This window comes from Arachis ipaensis, chromosome B5 (assembly GCF_059453495.1).
Source record: "Arachis ipaensis isolate K30076 ecotype BB chromosome B5, ASM5945349v1, whole genome shotgun sequence".
In the NCBI taxonomy this organism is placed as follows: Eukaryota; Viridiplantae; Streptophyta; class Magnoliopsida; order Fabales; family Fabaceae; genus Arachis; species Arachis ipaensis.
In genome coordinates, this window is record NC_142440.1 from 128,064,629 (window position 1) to 128,072,298 (window position 7,670).

Genomic DNA, 7,670 nt, shown 5'->3' on the forward strand with positions numbered 1-7,670 from the left:
GCACTCTCAAGCTGCTCATGTCACCAACTTGTGGAGGGACTTTTCCAGTGAGTTGATTGTGGGAAAGATCAAGTGCTTCTAATTTCAACAGATTCCCAAGAAAAGTTGGGATTTCACTTGAGAGATTGTTGTATCTGAGGTCTAAATTGATCTGGAGATTTTGGAGTTTTTCAATTTCTGTTTTAGTATGGAAAATAACACAGCTTTTAGTATAGTTGATAGTTTTAATATGGTTGAATAATACATTGAGGATTATAGTTGATGTATCAATACATTTTGTTTGTATTTTGAATTATATTGACTTGTTTGTTTATTATAGTACTTTTCTTTTAGTTTGATAATACAATGAATTTGTTTATTTTTTTGAAATATTATAAATATTTGAATACAAATTAGATAAAAATTTGTATTAAATTTATATTTATTTTGTATGAAAACAAGTTTATTTTGTAATTGAAAAAATAAAAAAAATTCTATTTTACCTTACTGACAGATTTACAGACGGATTTTCTATCTGTAATCAGAGTGTGAGATGATTTTTCAAGGTTCAAATTACAGACGGAAAATCCGTCGGAAAATTCGTCTGTAATTATAGACGAAAAATCCGTCTGTAATTACAGACAGGAAATCCGTCTGAAAATCCGTCTGTAATTACAGACGAAAAATCCGTCGGAAAATCCGTCTGTAATTACAGACAGAAAATCCGTCGGAAAGTTCGTCGCCTTTGGGAAATGGATAGAAAATTTACAGAGGGAAAATCCGTCGGTAACTGATAAAAATCCGTCTGTAATTTTCCGACGAAAAAAAAATTCGTCGGTAAATAATTTCCGACGGGGCTTTTACAGAGGGACAAAATCCGTCGGTAACCAAAAATCCGTCTGTAATAAGGAGTAAATCCGTCTGTAAATCTGTCTGTATTAATCAATTTTCTAGTTGTGACTTTTGTACTAGCGGAAGCGTACTTAGCATCATTTCCAGCATTTTCTACAAGTTGTGGTAGGTATCGACTGAGAGAAGCTACTTTTTCATTCGTTCTTCTGTTGAATGTAGTCCTCTTGAGCTGAGCTCTCTTTGAGGGCAGATTACATACAATACAAGATTTCTTTCATTTTTGCTCTAACAAAAAGTGGGAGGTGCCTGACCTCACCAAAAAAAGGGCTTTTCCCAGAGAATCTCCTTAGCCCTATATATATATATTTGTCGAGATCTAGTTCCCAAAAATAGTTGATTTTTATTACATCAAACAATGATATAAGATGGGTTTTTGATTTTTTGGCCCCGCTTTCCATAAAAAAGAATAATAATACAAGATTATCTTTAGATTAATCTTCTCAAATTTTCTTAACTCAGATCCAATAATCTAAGACATTTAGAAATTTTTTCTCAAATTTCCTCAATTATCTCATCATATTACAAATATAGAAAAAATTTTAGAACTCATTCCTTATTATTTTCTTTTTCAGGCTATGCTGATAATAATAACTACTTGATTAGATTGCAATGAGTGTAAAACTTTTGGACATATAGCTCCCGACACTCACCATGGCTCATGGTATTGTTTTAGATAGCAGGGATGATAATTAAGCTTCCCACATTCATTTATCAAAACACGTATGCTTCAAGAGAGATATACCCACACGCTTATATGGCATATTTTGTTTCTCTTTTCAAACCATATGAGATTTTAAAGTTTTAGATATATCTAATTTTTTTTATAACTTTAAAAATCTCTAGTGATAAAAAATGCTCACACAAATGTTAACTTCATATATCTTAGATTAACATTTGATAATTAATAAAGATAACAGTCATGCTACTAGTTCACAAAAATAGTTGATTTTTATTACATCAAACAATGATATAAGATGGATTTTTGACTTTTTGGCCATGCTTTCCATAAAAAAGAATAATGATACAAGATTATCTTTAGATTAATCTTCTCAAATTTTCTTAACTGAGATCCAATAATCTAAGACATTTAGATATTTTTTCTCAAGTTTTCTCAATTACCTCATCATATTACAAATATAGAAAAAATTTTAGAACTCATTCCTTATTATTTTCTTTTTCAGGCTATGCTGATAATAATAACTACTTGATTAGATTGCAATGAGTGTAAAATTTTTGGACATATAGCTCCCGACACTCACCATGGCTCATGGTATTGTTTTAGATAGTAGGGATGATAATTAAGCTTCCCACATTCATTCATCAAAACACGTATGCTTCAAGAGAGATATACTCACACGCTTATATGACATATTTTGTTTCCCTTTTCAAACCATATGAGATTTTAAAGTTTTAGATATATCTAATTTTTTTTATAACTTTAAAAATCTCTAGTGATAAAAAATGCTCACACAAATGTTAACTTCATATATCTTAGATTAACATTTGATAATTAATAAAGATAACAGTCATGCTACGCATTTATATAATTTTTTATTTAAATTTGTTGCGGCCCAGCCCAGCTGGCGGAATGGTCGACCCGACCTACGAGTGACCAAGTCTACGCGGTTGGGTTAACACACGCAACCCGCCCGACCTACGATCCGGACACGTTCCCCTGTCGCCAGCTGTCTGACAGCTGGGGGGTAGGAAGCTTCCAGGAAGAGGGGCATTCTTCGTGGGGCCTGCCCTACTGACACTGACAGGGTATAAAGAGGGAGGGTCCTACCCCTCTCCCCAAGGTACGTCACTTTATTCCCTTCTTACACACCACCTACGCACCCTTCTGACTTGAGCGTCGGAGTGTCCTTACAGGTGGTCACCCCGTCCTTCACCTCGCGAAGAGCTCGGGAAGCCGGCAGCTTCAACATCTCTCGCCCTAGACCTAGATAAAGGCTAGACCCATCTTCTCACCCAGGAGTCTCACCCGATCCGTTCGGAACCTGACCAATCGAACATTGACGCCGTCTGTGGGGACATGGACTATTTTCTGGGCATAGTAGGGGCGGACGATGGAGGCGAGCCCCGCAGGGAGGGGGCGGACCCCAGAGGCAGTAGGGTAGCCACAGGCGCTCCCACTCACGAGCGCACCATATCCCCCCGCGGCAACCCGAGAGACGACCCTTTGGAGGAGCAGGCAGTGATAGTGCAAGAATAATACAAGAACTACGCCACAGAGTGCAAAACCTAGAACGGGAAGTGGCCAGCAGAGAGTGCCATCAGCCGACTCCCAATCAAGAGCGTTCCTGATCTCCTCAAAGGAGAGAAAGAAGTCTCCGAAGAAGTCGCTCCAGGCGTACTCCAAGCCCCCAGACAAAGTCTGAGAGCCAGGAAAGTAGGGAGGTGTCGAGGAGACGACGAGATCCTGTGATTTACTCCGGATCACCGATGAGAGAGGCCGTAGAAGACGACCAAAAAGACAGTAGAGAAAGATTAAGGAGAAGCCGACCACGGCAAGAAGACAACAGGCAGGGATCAAGAAGAAGCCGACTACACAGGGATGACAGTCGAGAAAGAACGAGGAAAAGGCGACAACCAGTGGTCATGGGAGCAACCCCCTTCCACCACTCGATCTTGGAAGTCCAGTTACTGAAGCACTTTAACAAACCAACAGATATGAGGTATGATGGGACTCAAGATCCCCAGGAGCATCTAACGGCCTTTGAAGCCAGAATGAACCTGGAAGGGGTAGGCGATGAAGTAAGGTGCCGCGCTTTCCCCGTAACTTTAGCAGGATCGGCGATTCGTTGGTTCAATGCCCTCCTTCAGGGCTCCATAACTGCATTCGCCGACATTAGTCGTGCCTTCCTGGCTCAGTTCACCATGCGTATCGCTAAAGAGAAACACCCGATCAATCTGTTAGGAGTAACACAAAGAACCGGCGAGCCGACTCAGAAGTACCTGGACAGATTCAACGACGAGTGTTTGGAGATTGACGGCCTAACCGATTCGGTAGCCAGCCTATGTCTGACCAACGGGTTATTGAACGAGGATTTCAGGAAACACCTTACCACCAAGCCCGTTTGGACAATGCAGGAAATCCAGAACGTAGCCAGGGAGTACATCAATGATGAGGAAGTAAGCCAGGTCATGGCGGCCAACAAGTGGCAGCCCGCTTACAACCATACCCGCCAACACGGCAGCGGAGAAAGGCTTAAGGAACACTCCAAAGACGGAGTCCCAGCTAAAAGCTCCAGGCCATTCCCCCGGGTCGGCAAGTTCACCAATTACACCCCCCTAGCCGCTCCAATTGTGGAGGTCTATCAACAAATAGCCGATAAGGGTATTTTGTCGAAGCCCCGACCTCTCAAGGATAGGACCGGAGGAAACAAGAGCCTCTATTGCGATTACCATAAGGGTTTTGGTCACAAGACCCGAGACTGTTTTGATCTCAAAGACGCCTTAGAACAGGCAATCCGGGATGGCAAGCTGGCAGAACTGTCCCATCTTATAAGAGAGCCGAGGAGGCGAGATGGGGATCGACCCGAGGATAAGGACAGAGCCATGAGACGAAGGAGGGAACTTGAGGAAGAAAGCGAACGGGGACTCACGGTGGTGAACGTTGTAGTCGGAAGGGATGCCGCCCCAGGTCAATGTCGGCGTGCAAAAAGGACGCCAAAGTCTTGGCAGTATCCTCGTCCAGCACCACACCTCCCCCCAGGAAAGCACCACTAATCTCGTTTGGACCTAAAGACCAGTGGATTGAAAGCATGCAAGAAAACCCTCCTTTGGTGATCACGTCTAGGGTAGGAACCGGATTGGTTAAGTGAATCCTAGTGGATACCGGCGCGGATTCGAACATCATGTTCCGCAATGTATTTGATGCCTTAGGTCTACGAGATGTCGACCTGAAGACCCACCAGCACGGTGTGGTCGGTCTCGGAGACCACTTCATCAAGCCAGACGGGATAATCTCTTTACCAGTCTCCATAGGCAGGGATCTAGAAAGGAGGACCGTAATGGCGGAGTTCGTTGTCCTAAGGGACTCCACAGCCTATAACATCATAATGGGAAGAAAAACCATCAATGAACTTGGAGCAGTAATCTATACTAAGTTACTGGTAATGAAGTTTGTTTCTGATAATGGGTCGATTGGATCCATCAAGGGATATTTAGAAACGGCAGTCGCATGCGACAACGCCAGCCTCTCCCTAAGGAAGAAATCCAAGGAAGCAGCCGGGGTCTTCTTGGCCGACTTGGATGCAAGAGTTGAGGACAAGCCTAGGCCAGAGCCTGAGGGAGACCTCGAGAAAATCAGGGTCGGTGACTCAGAGGAAAAGTTCACCTTCGTGAACAGGAACCTCCCCTATGAAGTAAAGGAGCCATTGGTGGCAGTAATTCAGAAAAACGGCGAACTGTTTGTATGGACGCCAGCCGACATGCTGGGTATTGACCCCAACATCATGTCGCACCACCTTGTGGTCAGAGCGGACGCTAAGCCGATAGCTCAGAAGAGGAGGAAGATGTCTCAAGAAAGAGCCGATGAAGTGGCTAGACAGACGGCCGGCCTCTTGCAAGCGGGATTCATCCGGGAGCTGGAGTACTCAACATGGCTGTCAAACGTTGTCTTGGTTAGGAAAACTAGCGGGAAGTGGAGAATGTGTGTAAACTACTCTGACCTCAACAAAGCTTGCCCCAAGGACTCCTTCCCCCTCCCTAATATTGATGCACTGGTAGACGCAGCCTCGGGTTATCGGTACTTGAGCTTCATGGACGCCTATTCTGGGTATAACCAGATCCTGATGCATCAACCGGATGAAAAAAAAGCCGGCGTTCATAATTCCAGGAGGAACGTATTCCTACAAGGTTATGCCGTTTGGGCTGAAGAACGCGGGAGCCACGTACCAAAGACTGATAAACAAGATATTCTGCGACCTCATCGGTAAGACGGTGGAGGTCTACGTGAACGACATCCTAGTCAAGACCGTCAGGGCCGACGACCTCATTGGTAACCTGGAGAGCGTGTTCGTAGCTCTTTGGCGACACCATATGAGGTTAAATCCGCTCAAGTGCGCCTTCGCCATGGAGGCCGAAAAATTCCGGGGATTCATGATAACCCAGAGAGGGGTAGAAGCTAATCCGGAAAAGTGTGAGGCGATCTTATGAATGACAAGCCTGGGAAGCGTAAAGGACGTGCAGAGACTTGCCGGAAGGTTAACCGCGCTATCTCGGTTCCTCGGCGCGTCGGCTGCCAAGGCCCTCCTTTTCTTCAATCTGATGAAGAAAGGGATAGCGTTTGAATGGACCCCGGTTTGCGAGGAAGCCTTTAATCACTTCAAGAGAATTATCTCATCACCACCAATCCTCGGTAAGCCCAAGAATGGGGAAATGCTATTCCTGTACTTGGCAGTAACAGACGAGGCTTTGGCGGCCGTCTTGTTACGAGAAGAGGGGAAGGTCCAGCAGGCGGTTTACTTTGTAAGCAAAGTGCTGCAAGGGGCGGAGTTGAGATATAGCAAGTTAGAAAAGCTGGCTTACGCGTTGCTGACCTCGTCCCGCAGGCTTCGGCAGTATTTTCAAGGGCACCCAATAACAATTAGAACAGACCAGGCGATCCGGCAGATATTGCAAAAACCCGACCTGTCGGGCTGGATGATGGCCTGGGCAATTGAGCTGTCCCAATATGATCTGCAGTACGAGCCTAGACATGCCATTAAGGCCCAGGCAATGGCAGACTTCCTAGTTGAGGTGACAAGGGATCATCCCGAGAAACCGAACATACGGTGGAAGCTCCACGTAGATGGAGCCTCCAACCAAACGTTCGGAGGAGCAGGAATCATATTGGAAAGTCCCACCGGAGCCGTGTACGAGCAGTCGATCAAGTTCGACTTTCCTGTATCCAATAACCAAGCAGAATACGAGGCCCTCCTGGGTGGCCTCCAGTTGGCAAAAGAGGTCGGGGCCACAACAATAGAAGTGTGTAATGACTCCCAAATCATCACGTCACAGGTCAATAGGACATACCAAACTAGGAATTCACTGCTGCAGAAGTACTTGGAGCAAGTCAACAGGCTGAGCAAGGAATTTGACGAGGTCACCGTACGGCACGTCCCTAGGGAGAAAAACACAAGGGCCGACCTCTTATCAAAGCTGGCAAGCATGAAGCCGGGAACGTGCAACCGTTCCCTCATCCAAGGCTTGATGAAGGAACCGGCAGTGACCTTGCACCTTGTCCGCTCAAGCCCCTCATGGATGGACGCGATTACCGATTTCTTGGAGAACGGTAAGCTCCATAGTGACGATAAAACAGCAAGAGGGCTAAGAAGAGAAGCAGCCAAGTACACCATAATACAGGGCCAATTATTTAAAAAAGGGCTTAGCCAACCCCTACTGAAGTGCCTGCATCCCGACCAAACGGACTACATCCTACGCGAAGTGCACGAAGGATGTTGCGGCCACCACATTGGGGGAAAGGCTCTAGCCCGAAAACTTGTCAGGGCTGGTTACTACTGGCCTTCGATGATGGCGAACTCCAAAGCGTTCGTGGAGAAATGCAAGAGGTGTCAGGAGAACGCCAACTTCCACAAAGCGCCGACAGTAGAACTTAGCCTCCTGATGGCCTCCCGACCATTTTCGAAGTGGGGAGTCGACCTGTTGGGTCCATTCTCGGTAGGGCCCAGGCAGGTGAAGTACTTACTTGTCGCCATCGACTACTACACTAAGTGGGTGGAAGCCGAGCCATTAGCCAGCATATCATCGGCCAACTGTCGAAAGTTCATGTG